At 38.5% G+C, this 16544-nt stretch overlaps 1 protein-coding gene across 3 annotated transcripts in view; it reads right to left on the bottom strand.

Moving 5' to 3' along the window:
* Positions 1-16544, bottom strand: part of Pik3c2g (phosphatidylinositol-4-phosphate 3-kinase catalytic subunit type 2 gamma) — a 326663-nt gene that overhangs the window by 156725 nt on the left and 153394 nt on the right. The gene's annotated exons all lie outside the window — the stretch shown is intronic.

Genomic DNA, 16544 nt, shown 5'->3' with positions numbered 1-16544 from the left:
GATTTACTCTTCCATTTTATCCATGTTCTTGCTAACTGCATTGATGATATGGATTGCAAAGGGAGAATTTTGAACAAGGTGGCAAATTAGGAAAGATGGACACTGATAAGCATGTCGTGTGCTTTGTACATATGAAATTAAAAGTGAAAACAAGAATTCTTGACAGTTTGTTTCAAAATTGTGTTAGCCTTTATGCTATTTTAGAAACATAACTGTATGGCTGCCTTTTGAAATACCTGGTGTGCTGTCTTGCCGAGGACTACAAAGCAAATAGCTGTCTTAAATTATGTAAACACATCACAAGATAGTCGACTGAAAAATGCAAGTCACTGTAGGCTTGTTAGGATTTTCTCTAACTAGGTACAGAATGGTCATGTTCAGTGGAAAACAGTATAGGATGTGGAGGGAGGCTAAAGAACAGGCAAGATCCTTCACAGAAAGTCTCTGGTAGTGGGTTTTAAGTGAATACTTTCAGATCATGAGCTTTCTCTATAAGAAAGAGTGGCCTTCGCCAACAAAATGAACTTTGGTATTTACAAACATACAATTATGGATTTCATAGAGATGTTAGCAGTTCTGAAACTTTTATGCAAGGTTTTGAAAAGGAAAATCATGTGTTAGAAAAATTTGAAACTAAATATTTGCAAATCAAGACTGGGAAACCTCTGACAGGACATGAAGTATTAGGCTCTGGGTTAGGGACATGGGATCTAGCCCAGTTCTTACTTTAAAAATGAAGCAGAAGCTCAGACTCAACTAGATCAAACAGCTAGTTAGTGGCAAAGTTGAGAAATGTTAAGTTTACCAAAACTAGCCAACATTCTGACATAAAATATTTTGTACCCAGAATACATAATTCACTTCATAAATTATTAATGCTAGATATAAAGAAAGACTTAAATCCAAAGATCTGGTTCTAAAGGAAAAAAAGGGGCATAGGCTACAGAAATGACAAAAGGGTAGATTATTGAATCTACCTTAATCCGCAAAACAACTGTTAATCTCAAAATATTTTACATTGGTATAGATTTTAGTTTATTGATACAAATTTAAAGTTATTTCTGCTATGCTGTATGTATGTTTCTACTCTTGTTTGGAATACTGTGCTTATGCAGCTCATTTAAAAATGTAATATATAATTAAAAAATATAGGTTAGTAGTTAGTCACTTATTACAATCAAATTTATAGTCGTGTTAAGTATGTTTTCAAGGTCAAACAGAGATATATTTTAGATAGACAGGTGGTCTCCAGACACTTCAAAGACCTACAGAATATGGCATTTCAAATGTTTTAATGACCTGAGTCTTTTTATGACAATGAGACATGTCTGCTCCTGGCAGCACCAATCTACTTCAGAGAAGATGATGGGTATCAAAGAAACTCCATATGGAGTTTACTTTCTTTGTGACAAAAGTTAGCCACTGGGCAAGAAACTGCCATTGTCTTAATTGTTGACAGTTACTGTCCAAACTGGACCAGCAGGATACAAGGAAGGTGACTGCTGAACTTTGCCAAGACAAGATAGGACAGTCCTTCAAAATTCCTGCTTCACAGGAAATTCTGACAGACATGCTAAGCCTGTCTACCAGAGATGGGTGCCCCAACATTGCAGAGGTACTTTGGGTGACTATCCAGGTAGCCTGACGTCCTTGTCATTAGATAACATTTCATTCTTCTGGGGTCTTTGATGGAGTTGAAGATTAGATAGTTATAATTATAGTTTTCCTTAGTTATAACTAAAAGCAAATTAGGTATAATACTTTTGACTTACCAAGATAAGATAATAGATATAAAATATTTTCTCTAATTTTGCCAAATACAAATAGACTGGATATTGTAACTGTAATTCTTACTTGATATCTGTTTGTTGCATATAATTTTACTATGTTCAAACCTTCCTTTTTAATTATACAAAATTATGCTGTGGATTGTGCTCACTGTTGATAATAAAGCTGATTGGCCAATAGCAGAGCAGAAAGAGATTCGGCAAGACAGCCTGACACAGGGAGAATGCTGGGAGAAAAGGGCGGAGTCAGGGCAGTCATAGGCAATACCAGGTAGCCACCAAGGGAACAAGATGTGCTAGAGGACAGGTAAAGTCACAAGCCATGTGGCAAAACATACATTAATAGAAATGGGTTAATTTAAATGTAAGAGCTAGTTAGAAATAAGCCTCAACTATCAGCTGAGCATTTATAATTAATAAAAGCCTCTACGTGGTAATTTGGAAAGCGATTGCTGAGTATTTGAGAAAGGAATTCAGGACAGGAAAACTCCACCTAGAGTTTGCTTTTTACGATGGGTTCCACAAATAGGGAAATTTGAGAATGAATGCTGTGATATAAACTCTAAAAATATTCTAGAGTAGGAAAATGGCTCAGTTGTTAAATGCTTACTTGGCAAAAAAGAAGACTAGAGATCAGACCCCTAGAAACTACCTAAGCCCAAGGTGGTCATGAAAGCCTGGTTGTAATTCCAGCCTTAGAAGGTGGAGACAGAGGATTCTCCAGGGCGAGTGAGCTAGTGAGACTCACACTATTGGTGATTTCTAGGCTTAATTTGAGGGACCCTGTGTAGTGGCTTGAATGAGAATGACTCCCATAGACTTATATTTGAATGTTTGGTCTCCAGTTAGCCGAACTGTTTGGGTAGGATAGGGAGGTACAGCCTTGGTAGAGGAGGTGTGTCACTAGGGGCAGGCTGTGAGTTTTTAAAAGGCTATACCATTCCCAATTAGCTTTCTTTGTCTCATGGCTGTGGATCAAGATATGAGCCTTCAGTTACTGCTCTAATGTCATACCAGCTAGCCTGCTGCTGTGCTCTCCTTTATGATAGTCATATACTCTCTGGAACCATGCATCTACAATTAAACTCTTTCTTCTATAAGTTTCCTTGGTCATGGTGACTTATCACAGTGATAAACATGAAAGTAAGACACCCTGCCTTAGTAGGGTGGAAGAGTGATCAAGGATGATTCCTGGCATCAATATTGGGCAACACACACACACACACACAGAGAGAGAGAGAGAGAGAGAGAGAGAGAGAGAGAGAGAGAGAGAGAGAGAGAGAGAGAGAGAATGAGAGACAGAGACAGAGACAGAGACAGAGAGACAGAGATTAAGCTAAAAGAAGAAATTTGAACCTTATAAGATAAAATCTGGAGATGCTAATAGACAATATCTGAATTTTCACTGACATTTTTACTTTAAAGGAAAATTCTCCTTAAGTTTTCTATTTCTTCTCCTACTGTGTTTCTGGAGCTCTGCGGCTGTCAGTGTTCATATGGAGAATCCACATTAGCAAGTTGTTTTATTTCCATCTTTGATGCCTGTCTGAGTAGGTCTGATTGTCTTACCTCTTCCAGTATGATCATCTAAATCCAGATTTGGGTCTCTCAAACTGTTCTGCCTATTTTCAGCCATGCTCCTCCCCCTGCCTCCTACAACTACACACACACACACACACACACACACACACACACACACACACACACACACACACACAAATATGAACAAATATACAAGTACAGTGCCTATTTACTACAAAGCAAGCATGGAATTTTTTAAATTATAAATCAGTTCATGATTTTTCCCCTGTTCAAACCCCCATTCAACAGTGGCCTTTTTCTTTTTATTTATCTCATACATATCAAAACTGAAAATTCTTCCTATGGCTTGTGAGGATTTGACTCCAACTAACCTTTAGTGGCCTCACATCCAATCCTCAGCTCATGCCACCATCCGGCCTCTAGCACACCACATGATGCCCAGCCTTCAGCTGGAGAGTCTTCCCTGGAAAATCCAAATGGACTCCTCCTTCACTTCATTTAATTATAGTGAAATGTTGCTTACTTCTCTGCCATCAAAACCTGAAACTCTGAATGTGTCTATTTGTCACAACTTGACATTACATATTGATTTGCACATTCTTTCTTTTTCTCCTAAGAGCACAGGATGTCTGTTCACTGATGCATCTCAGTGACTAGGAAGCACTCAATAAAGATTAGATGGGCTGAGAAGCAACTGAAAGAATGTCATGCTCTTTCTTCTATCCTTCTGACACTGATGGACATCAAAAGAAGCCATAGAAATAGTGCTTGAAAGGCCACATTACTTCATTGTGGATACCTTTACAATTCTGAGGCAGTGATTTTTTTTAAATTCAACATTAAAGCAACTAGAAATCAGAATTCAAAGTGGTTGATATGTTGTAGATCTATAATATACACATTCAAAATCATATAAATCTTTAAAAAGTTATTGACAATTATCTAAGTAGCAAGCGTTCATCCTAGTTTATCTCTTCTCAAATGACTCTATTTCTTTGAGCTTATTAAATTAGACAGACATATAATAGAAATGCATGAAGTCATACTTCTCAAGAAACAACTGAATGACCATAATGAACCATAGAGAGACAATTTAAGTGTTGTGGTAGTTTCCAGTAGACTCAACATCTTGGCTCAAAGTGGCCACCAGTTCTATGAAAGATTCCTAAACTTGCTTCCTTCAGTACATTTTACCTAAGCTAAAAAAAAATCTTACTAACATAATTTCTTTTTTATTCATAAGGAACTTACCATTTAAAAAATCAGTACCTGATCATATAGGATGTGAATTTTATTTACAAGTTAATGATTGGTGCAGATGACATGACTTAATCTATATGGAAATCAGCAGCATACATGAAAACTAGAGAATATGTTAAAAGTAATAGAATATTGAAACACAATTACTGTTGCCTTTTACATATGTTTAATACATTTTTTGAAAGACTACTGAGTTCTAGACAACATGTTAAACAAACATTGGAAAGACAAATAGTGAACTGGCAACTTTATATACCTTCTTATGAAGGTTTTGGGGTATGTTTTTTGAGTTGATCAAATTCTCTATCATGAATGTGGATAGATATATATGTGGAATATATAAAACAAAGATGTTATTCCAATGTTGGGTATTTAATAAAAGAGTTACATAAAAAATTTAGAAATCTCAAAGCCTTTAGAGTAAGTATGAAGTACAAAACTCTTATCAACTAGGTGGTTTGCATGACAGACACGAAGCTTCATTTTAGAAAAGTCAGTTCTGGCTCCAGAATTATTCTGGATTCTGTGTGTGCAGCCCTGTACTCACAGCATTCCTGTGTTCAAACATCTTCACATAGCAAGTTAGTTACTATGCTTATCAGTTGATAGAGCTTTCCGCTGCTGAGAGAAGTGTAAGGAGTCCAGAAGGAGCCTGTGGTGGTTTGAAGAAGAATGGTCCCTACAGGCTCATGTATTTGAATGCTTGATCACCAGGGAGTGGAACTGTTTGAAAGGATTAGACCTTGTGGTTTTTTGGAGGAAGTGTGGGCTTTGAGGTTTCAAAAGTCCCTGCCAAGTCCATCGTCTCTCTGCCTATGGATCAAGATGAAGCTTTTAGTTATTGCCCCAATGTCTGCCTGCAGGCTGCCATGCTTCCTGACATGACAACAGTGGACTGAACCTCTGAAACTACAAGCAAGTCTCCAATTACATTCGTCCCCTTGTAATAGTTTCTTTGGTTGTGATGTCTCTTCGCAGCAATAGAACTATATCTACAGACTAAGACAGAACCTGACTGCTATCTGGAAGACTTGTACCAGATGATCAGAGTGACCACAGGTAAGTGTCCAGAAAAGTATGAGCTCTTGTGTGCCGAAGAACACACAAGGAAACTAGACACTATGCATCTGAGGCAGCAGCAACAAAGAGCAAGAGAACATGACCCACAGAAACCTCAGCAGTCAGAATTACCAGCCAGAACTTCATTTCAAGGGGAGAGCAGAAAGAATGAAAGACAATATTAGAGCGCACAAAAATGGATGCATTTCCAAAACTGACATAAAGTTTCTGTCCCCAGAGTCAGAAAGCCTAAACTCAGAACAGGATAAATACAAGCAAGTCCCATGCCCAGAAGAACCAGCGGGAGGGTGGATATTTCTCCACAGCGGAAGTCAAATGACAGCAGAACATTGCCAAGTTATAGGACAAAGACAACTGACAACCTACTGCTGTAATTTAGCCAGAACATCTTTGTAAAATGAAAGTGAACTGAAATTTCCTTGGGATGACAAAAAGGACCAGAATTTGCAATGCACCTCCGCAAAGCATAGACGTCAGGTAGAAAGAAACAGATTCTGGGTAAAAAGTCTAAGATACAAGAATTGATGAACAAAGAAAGTGTAAAATAGATACAAATATTCACCACACAAGAAAACAATAATATAAAACTTAGAATCAAATAAAATGGCACCATAATACTTCTATCAGCAACAGCATATAAATTGGGAAACAGGTTGATTGAGATGTGCTAAAGGTCTCTGAGAAGGAAGCACATTTGAAATGTGGTGGGTAATGAAAAAGGGATTGGTCACAGAATCTAGTTTCCACAGGAAAGACTCCTGCAATTTTTTAAAACTATCCATAAGTTGAAACGGTGCTTTGAATGGGTGAATACTTACAAATATTTGATTATTTTTGATAATATTTGATATAAATATTAGGACACATATACACATAAAATTTGAATACAGCTATCTGTACATTAGATAGAACCTTTAAATACCCAACTCATTAAGGAAAGATAATAATTTTTTTTTCATTTAAAAAATTGTATGTGTACAAGCATTTTGCTTGCGTATATGGCTGTGCCCCTCATACTTCCAATGACTATAAAGGCCGGAAGAGGGCCATGTGTGGCTGCTGGAAATTGAACCTAAGACCTAGGCAAGAGCAGCCAGTACTGCACTTAACCTCTGAACCATTTCTCCAGTGGCTTTGTGCCCTGTCAGTCTGGCTGAATTGGTGAGTGATAGACTGCTGTGGAATAAAGTTTTTGTACACTGTGAAGATGTGTCTTTGCCAAGGTGCCTTCTGATTGGTTTAATAAAAAACTAACCTGTTATTAGTAGGCAGGAGGTGTAGGCAGGAGAGCCAGAAAGAGAGAACTCTGGGAAGAAGGGTGGAGTCGCCAGTGGATGAGAGGGAACAGACATGCAAGAAAAGAGGTAAAAGCCATGAGTCATGTGGCAACATGTAAATGAATAGAAATGGGTTAAGTCATAAGAGCTAGTTAGAAACAAGCCTCAGTTATCGGCCAAGTGTTTATAATTAATAATAAGTCTCATGCTGGCAGGAAATGCAGAAAAATCCACTTACAATAGACTCTGATTCTGTCTCAAAAATATAGTGTACTATAATAGAAGGTGTCTTGCATTGACCTTTGACCTCCATCCTTGCACAGGTTTGTACCCACGAATGTACACACAGATAGACACACACACACATGTACTTCGGCCTTCAGTGTATTTTAAATGGGTGGGTGCTTGTTCCACTGGCAATTTCAGTATAGATTTGTGTCTGTGGACTGATTGTATTATCCCTCCCTATCCCTGTGTTGACAATGGATCTTCAGTGCAGTGGTATGTATGTATGTATGTATGTATGTATGTATGTATGTATGTATGTATGAAGAGGTGGAGCCTTAGATCAGTGGCTAAAGATTCCTACCTCACCAATGGGGTGAGTGCCTGTTGCCCTGTGGCCATATGGTGGTACAAATAACACTTCCACCCTGAGGTGGATGGGTGTTTATAGGGCCTTCCCAGATGCTAATCCCAGGACTTGGCCCTGGCCTTCCAGAACTCAGTGATACATTTCTGTCGTTTATCAATTATCCACTTACAACACTTTGTTTGAGGAACTTTAATGGTCTAAGATTCTTGCTGTATAAATTCTGCCTGTGTTTAGTATAAAAACAATTCAAAATCAAATCTGTACCAAGCAACTGTGGGTCCTCTAACCTCTAAGCAACACAGACACGCTTTTCTGAGGCCATTCTTTTTCTTTTCCTTCTTTTTTTTTTTTTTTTTTTTTTTTTTTTTTTTTTTTAGTATAACCTGGGACGAGCTCTACACTTAAGAAGCAGTCCATTTCCAAGCTGAGTCATCTCTAATGTCTGACCATTCTTCACACTTCACAGCAGATGCTTTGTTAGTGTAGAAACTCCAGAAAAGGCAATTGTGGCAGTAAGTGCTTTGCAGCATCTGAACTCACAGTTTTCACAGGTCTTGAATGATGATGAGGGGAAGAACCAGAATGGATGTCTGTAAGAGACACAGGAGGCCAGAGGAGCAGAGAGCCTTTCTGATTGTAGACTTCCCCACCACCAGAGAAGAGCACATTTGAGCTGCCACAGAGGATTGAGTCAAGGGACTTTAAGCCACCAGAGAAAGGTCCTACAGATATATGAAGTCTCTTCTGATTTGTACATTCTGCAATCATGGGGTTACATAAAGCACAAAACCAGACTTTACTGACTTTATTTGGGCAGCTGAACTACCTGTGGTCACTAATTCATTCAAATTATGAATACCATAATGATGCATGCAGCGCATGGTAGATTAAATAGGGTGTTTTCTCTCTAGCATGTAAACACTTAACAGGACTCTTCCAAGTCCCTTTTGACAAGTAAAAGAGGAGAACATACAGAGACATCAACAAGGAAACTCTCTTTGTAGAGAAGGGCAGAATTTCACTCAACAGTTGAGCTATGTCCTTTGTCAAAGGAAGATCATATCTTGCTTACTTACTGTCTTATTTTTAATTTCTCTTAGCTGTGCCATTAAAACCCATTGTGCCCTGTTATAAAAATGCCTAAAAATCACACCGAAGGATCTATTTTCTATGTTATACAATTTTGGTATGGGAAGCATACTGTGACAATGAATAGCTAGTAATAGATCTGATAATGTTGGAAGAGTGACGGAAATCATAACCCAGCAATCAGCACTGATGACAGGGACTATTAATGATCATTAAATGGAATTAAATCAGATATACCCTCATTAGTGATTCCTTGATTTCCCCTGCTTTACACAGACACTATTTTTGAGCACAGTTGACAGAGGCTGCCTTGTCCTTGTCCCAAGATATTATGTCACAATATGCTACATATTATAAATATTGGAATTTATTTTTTTAAAAGTTTGTTTCTAAACCACTGAAACGCGTGAAATAATTTGTGCTTGAATTTTGCTAGGAACAAAGAGAATAGATTATATTGTTGGTAAGCAAGTTGGTCTTTGGGAAACAACTGGTACTATTCACTGAAACAGGGCCAATTTAATCAGTAGAAAGAAATATCTAAGCCAAGATCCAACTATAAGAAAGAGGACATTACTTGGATTATAACCAGAGGATCCATATTTAAACTGCTCCTTCTTATTATGCTGGCCCTAAACGTGGAGAGTCTCTTGAAGGTCAAAGCACACAGTTGTCTCATTCATACTTCCAATGGCACAGCTCCAGATCTGATGCATTTGCCAATGCGTCTTGGTTTATGTGTCAGAAGCCTACACAAATGGTCCTGAATAAAAATAGTAGAGATGATGTAAAGAGAAGGGAATGAGGCAGGGGCTGCTTTATTTTATTCCATTCTAGTTTATTCTAACAGCTATGATATCTGTGTAATATTCTTAAGAAAAAAGCATATTTTCTTTTTTTCCCTTCATAAGGTGCTTGTAAATGCACTATCTAACTCTTATGTAAAAGGGTTATGTATTTTGAGTAGATCCCTGAGCTAGTAATATAATGCATTATGTAGACCACTTACTAGTTGAAGTGGCTTTCCATTTCTTCAGCCTTTACTAAAAGAGAGCTACTGTACTACAGATTACACTATAGGCAGCGCTGGGGAGAAATGAAGGTGACTTTCAGTGCTGAGTAAATAGCACCCTTGCAGATGGTCTGCATCCTGTTCCTCAGAACCTCTACACTTGGAAATGCTCATAGCAAAAAGGAGTTGTTGACAGCATTGGCTACGTATTTTTGACATGAGGAAACATCTTAGATTATCTAGGTTGGTCCGCTGTGATCTCAACGGTTTTTACAAGAGAGAAACAGGTAGGAGAGAGTGAAAGGAAAATGTAGTAAGAAGCAGAGACAGGAGAGGTGACATCGTTGGGAGGATATGGAGTAGATTTAAAAGCTAGAATGGAAACATATAAGTACATCCAGGCATCTACAACAAAGCAACATGGACTGGGTAGCTTCTATACAGCTTATATTCATTTTATGTTTTGCTTCTTTGTTTTTGAGACAAGATCTCATGTAGCCAAGGTCGGCCTTGAATTCCTGGTCCTCCTGTTTCTACCTCCCAAGTGCTGGGATTTAAGGCAGTAGCCCCATGCTATCTAGCATCACTATTTTGTGTAGTTCTGAGTATTGAGATGACTAAGATTTCATGTCTATTGAAATCCAGTGTTCTGGATAGATGGGTCTTCATACAGTAGAAAGGGCTCAGTGGTTCTCTGTGGTCCCTTTTATAAGGATAGTCACTCCATCAACAATGGCAGAGGTCTCTCAGAAGCCACATCTCAACCCCATCACATTGGGGATTAGATTTCAACACTCCGCTTCTTGGGGGAATACACGGGTCCAGACCACAGCAGCAAGGAGAAATGTTCCCACATAAAGCCTCTAAAAAGAATACAGTCCTCAGGAAATCTCGATTAAAGTTCCATAAAACCTGTTTCTGGACTTCTGCTCTCAATGGCTATGCTGGTGTGAATCTTTTATAGCAGCAAGAGCAAATCAGTCTATTTACTGTCAAACATCATTGTGAGGAGAAATTTATAATGAAATTTGTCCAATAATCTTCTACAAAGGAGCATATCAGTAAAAATTAAGAAATTTCAAATTTGCAGGTAAATGGATGGAACTATAAATGATACACTGAGGGAAGCAACCCAGACTAAGTTAGACAAATGACCCATGTTCTCTCTCGTCTTCAGTTCCTAGTCCCAAATCTTCAGATGTAAGAACATAACCTGGAGTAGCCACAGAAACCAGAGAGTACCATGGGACCATGGGGACAGCAGCTTGAGAGAGGATACAGGATAGCAGATACAGGTGATATGAAGGGAAAAATGAAAGAAAATATGGAGGTGTACTCTGGTTGGGGAGGGGAAAAGGAAGCCAATCAGAGGTGGGACAAATCATACCAGGGATATTTGATAGAATATCAGGGAAGTATATTATTTTATATTTACCTAAATTATATAACATAATACATATTATGTATGTGTATATATGTATATGCATATAATATTTATTATGTATGTAATTTAAATCTCCACATACATATTAAATGAAATTATTCTACCTGGGTTAACAACGCTCCTTACAAGAATCATAGACTAACGGAAATCCTAGTAGCAGGCATGAGAAACCTCCATTTGAGTTGCTGGTTAGGATAGTTCAAGTGACTCCCAAAACAATGTAAGTTATTGCTTTTTGCCCTCAGTCGCATCTCAGAGGTTGAAGTCCCTATTGCTAAAGACACTGCCCCCCTCAGACACAGGATTCAGAAGATTTTAGCTGGATCTAACCTGAAAACCTTCCTCCTGTCTAGCTCTCACAGTACCAGAGTGCAAGCTCCCGAGGGAGGGAAGCACTCAATAGTCTTACCCAACTGTGACACCTATGAACAACTTCAACCAGCATGGCAAGACATCCACAAAGGTGCAATAGTGGCATTCCACATTCCACATGCTGGTGGTAACCAACAGCTGTCTAATTTTTACTTTAGGTTTACTCAAGAGGAGGTAAATCATGTCTGACTTCAGAAGTCTCACCAACTACCTCAAGCTAGTGAGGTCATGGTTTTGAAAAGAGAACCTACTACCACCACATTAGTAGACTAGAGCAATTCCTAACTGCATTCTAAAACGTATCCTTATATTCACACATAAGATTACCTCTCACCCCTCATCAAAGAAACTTCTCTTTGAGTCTCACAGTGTACTCCCTGATCTTCTGGTTCTTATAACCTTTCCACCTTCTCTTCCAACAATGTTTCTTGTGTCTTAGATGAGGGAGTTGTTTTTAGATATATTCATTGTGAGTTGGCACCACAACTCTACATTTTGATTGGTTGTAGTTTTCTGTAATGATCTCTTGTTACAAATAGAAGTTTCCTTGATGAGGGATGAGGACTATACTTACCTACAAGGTAACATCACGAAGACTGAGCAGGTTATTTTAGGACTATATATGTAATATATATATATATATGTAAAACAATTAAGGAAAAAAGAGGCCATGAATTTGAAGGAGAGCAAGGGTAAGTTTATGAGAGGTTTTGGAAGGTGGAAAGGGACTGGGGAAATGATTATATTATAACCTCAAAAATAAAATAGTAATTTTTTCAAAAGCTAACATACAAACACACACATAGTGACTTAGTTATTTTAGGCAGTGTGCTAAATGCTATATTTACATGATCTCAAATAATCCTAATTAAAATCCTTCAGAGGCAACATTTTAAACATATATATGTGTTGTGTGCGTGTGTGTTCATATTTATGTGGTAGCCAGACATCAGATGTCTTCTTGTATTGTTCTCCAGCATACTTTTGAGAAAGTTGCTCAATGGACTGAGAATCCACCATTCAGCTGGATGAGCTGACTTGTGACATTCTAGGATTCTCCTGCTTCTGCCTCCCAGTGTTGGGAGATGCGCACTGAAACACTTGGCTTTTACATGGGTGCTGGGCATCCGAATTCAGGTCCTCCGAATTCAGGTCCTCATACTCACAAAGCACACACTTTATAGAATAGGCCTTTCATTCCATTTCGGCAAGCAAATGTGTTATTGTACACACATTCACTAAATGAACAGAGAACCCTATTTCTGTCCCTAGGATCCAATGGCTCCAGCATTGCACTGAACATGGTATAGCAGTAATGATTCTCCACACTTCTGAGACCTGGGCAATGTTGCACCCATTCCATTAGAGTGTTTAATTCAGGTATGGGTTAAGCACTAAACAGGCTAGATATTAATTTCACCATAAGTAATGCATTTCCAATATACAATCCAAGTAGCAAGACTTCACTCTAATTGTTGCTAATAGGAAAGATGCTAACCACTTACTTTAGTGAGGTGAGCTGTCTACACAGTCACAGGAGTCAGTGCTTAAGGAGCAGGAATGAATCTTCCCCTCTTTTGGAAACAGCTCAGTTATAGTGAAAGGAGGCTTTTCCATCACAGTAATTAACTACTTCCTCAATCGGTTTTGCACACAGCTAGTCTCTTTCACATTTAGACTTAGATAAGTGGAGCTGGAAATAGAGTTTAAAGGCAGAGCACATGCCTAACATGCCTGAAAAAAAATTGTTTATGATTTCCATATGATAACTTCTTAAAACTCACTTCCCTCAAAGATTCTTTTTATTACATTTGGTTAACATGTGAATTCATGTTGACAGGACTAGCCATTCTGAGTACTAACTATGGTGATTACCCCAGAGTTAACTCCACTGGGTTTTTCCTACATGGTTTCTAAGCAAATCATAAGTAAACAAACATCAGTGTGCTATTTGAGACTTTATAATGTTACCCAGGACTGTGCTTGATTGTGATATTACTTTGAGATGAACCAAGTTCAAAACAAGGTGGATGAAATTGCTTTTGTCATAAGTAATACATACACACCTCTCCCTTGTGATCCAACTTGGGGGGGGGATCTACTTTTTCCATTTGCCCTCAGAACCATGTTTCTGTTGAGTCTTCCAATAAATTGCGTCCTTTGTACTCTTAGACACTTGGTCTGAGTTATTTAGTTACAGACTGCAACTTTTAAAAGGGTACATATTATCTTATATTTAAAAGGTCAGAAATTCAGACATGGTGTGGGTGAGTACTCTTATTATTGAGGCCCCAGTTCCTTATAGGCTACTAGCCAAGGGCAACTTTCATCAACTACAGAGTGGTATCCTTTCTTGATGCAAAGCATTCTCCCTCTTCAAAACTATGGCCTCAATGATTTTCTTTGCACTTCTGCTAGCTGGAGGTGACACTGCTGATAAACAGCCAGATGATCAGTCAGGCTCCTCAAGATAGCCCTGCCTCCTTCACCTGTAATGTCCCAAGTGGGCCATGTCACCACATTCAGAGGCTCTTCACACATTGTAGAGTACAAGTTCAATACATCAAGTACAATCTAAGTTCACCACTCAGTAGCAGTATGGTTTAGTCAAGTGATTTAATGCTATAGATGTTTAATTTATTCCTAAAAATGTCTCTGATGAGATCAAATAATTGGTGCCCAGTTGCCTCTGCTGAGGTCTTCCTGGGAGAAGGACTGTGTGTGCTACTGTTGTGGAAGTTGAACAATGGGCGCATTTGAAACATCAGCAAGTATTTATGAGTCACTTCTAGGAACTCATCCACAGAGAAGAAAACACTAAGTGTTGGCATAAAGGAATTGCCATCAACAGAGTACGAATGGAAGGAGAAAGGCTTTTAAAAAGTAAATAAAGTATAGAACTGGCCTGATGCCTTGCTCATTGCTGCAAGAGGTGAAGTGGGAAAGGAATGAGATCAAGATACATAATGTAAAAGACACATAGAATAAATAAAAAGAAAAATGCAAAACAAAACTAAGAAACCAGTGAGCCAGGAGTTCCAGATTCACCTCCAATGGACTGCATCTTTAAAATTTAAAAATAGAATGCTTTCTGACCTGAAGCCTGTAGGTATCTATTAGCACTAAATGTGAATATTTTAATACATGAAAAAAGTAAATAAAGTATACAGTGAATGCCACAGACTAAATGGTTGTGGCTAAAAATTTGGATTTTGAAACCTTGGCATCTTGTGTGATGGTTTCAGGTGATGGGGATGTGGGGCAGTGATCTGGTCATGAGAGGGGCCCTCAGAAATGAGATTTGTGCCTCAGCAAAAGAGGCCCAGAGGCTCCTCTGAAATATGAAGACATATGACAAGAAATCTGTCTGTGAAGTAGGAAGGGAGTCCTCACCAAACAGATATCAAATCGGCTGCACCTTAATCTTGGTTTTTGCAGCCTTCAGAATCATGTGAAATACATTTCCATTGATCGTAAACCACTCAGTCTATGGTATTTTTGTTTAAGCAGCCAAAATGAACAATGAGTGAAAATAGAAAGCTTAAGATCTGTTGAAATTTAAATTCTACAATTCAAGGGGGGGGAAGTTTAAAAAATTAAATTCTCAGTGAATTTTTTTCCTATGTAAGACAACCTTCTGTGTTGCTGGTCACATGAAACTTCTCATTGGCCTTCTTTATTTTCTCATGCATACGATGGGAACCAGCTTCTGCATGGTTCCTAGTGAATTCTGCCTCGTAATATTCATGTTCCTGTGAAAAACCCTTCCCGGGATGTTGACAACAGATAATGAAAAGGTGATGGGCTGTTGTGTGTGTTATTAAGTTGTAAAGATTTTGGCCTTGATGTTATTACCTTTGGCTACACATGGTTGGTTTGATGAAGAGGGCTGTCTTGCAAGGAATTAAATTCTGTCAACAATCAATTGAATGAGCTATGTAGACAAATCCTGTTTCCAGTGGACCTTTCGGGAATGGTGGCCTGCTGGATACTTTGATCATGATCTCTTGAGAGAGACAATTGCTCATGCTATGTCTCAGTTTCTGACTCTCAGGAACAGTGAAATCACAAGTGCATTTTTAAGTCACAAAGATTTTAGGGAACTTTGTTAGGAGATGTAAGATAACAAATGCTTTTTATATCCAATTTATTGGTAAATTCTGTGAACTGTACCTTCAAATTTAGGAAAGAAAATTCTAAAGAATTCTGAATTCCAAAGTCCAATTTAGGGGCCTAGAGAGATGGGTCAGAGGTTAAGAGCTCTTGCTGCTTTTAAAGAGGACCAGAGTTCTGCTCCCAGCACTCACATCAGGAAGCTCACTACTCCCTGTAACTCCAGGTCAGGATATCTGATGCCCACTTCTGGCTTCCAAAGATACCTGGACCCAAGTGTACCTATCCAGACTCAGATACCTCCTTCCCCAATCAAAAACAAAATAAAATCTGTTAAAATGTGTTTTTAAATTCCAAGGTGGTAGAATCTTGCCACACCATTGCTTCTAACTTCATCCAACATGATATAATTTCTCACCTGACTATTGGAATAGCCTCCTACATAAATAAGACTTCTTTGTTTTTGTCCTTCCCGGTTTAATTCCATTCTCAAAACACCAGGGAAAACAATCCTACTAGTAAAGTCCATCCTCACTCAGATATCCAGACACCTAACAGAAGCATCCCGAGGCCCTGCAGATCTGTTTCCTCTCTCCCGCCATACATGTGAAACACACAGGGTTCTCACATTTTCCCCAGCATGTGACACTCATGCTGATGCCATTCATTCAGTGGCATTCACTCCGTTGTTAAAGCCTGGAAGACTCTTCCCCCAAATCTTCAAGTAGCTTCATTCAAATGTCTTTTCAGAGAGGTCTCCATGTACACTCTGTCTAAAAATGCCCAGCTCTCTTCTAGCACAGTTCCTGGCTTTTGAACTTCACAATAAAGCATGACCTATGTATCATCTGTCTAGCTTATTGTTTTTTCTTTCCTAGGATGTAAACTCTGAGAGGGTTTGTTTTTTGCTGTCTGCCAGCACACAGAACAGTACCTAGCATATGGTAGGTATTCATTAAATAGTTGCTGAATT

This window comes from Peromyscus californicus, unplaced genomic scaffold, assembly GCF_007827085.1.
Source record: "Peromyscus californicus insignis strain IS unplaced genomic scaffold, ASM782708v3 Scaffold_6__1_contigs__length_162567912, whole genome shotgun sequence".
NCBI lineage: Eukaryota > Metazoa > Chordata > Mammalia > Rodentia > Cricetidae > Peromyscus > Peromyscus californicus.
Note: the sequence above shows the minus strand (reverse complement) of the source record. Positions and strands in the feature narration are given on the sequence as shown.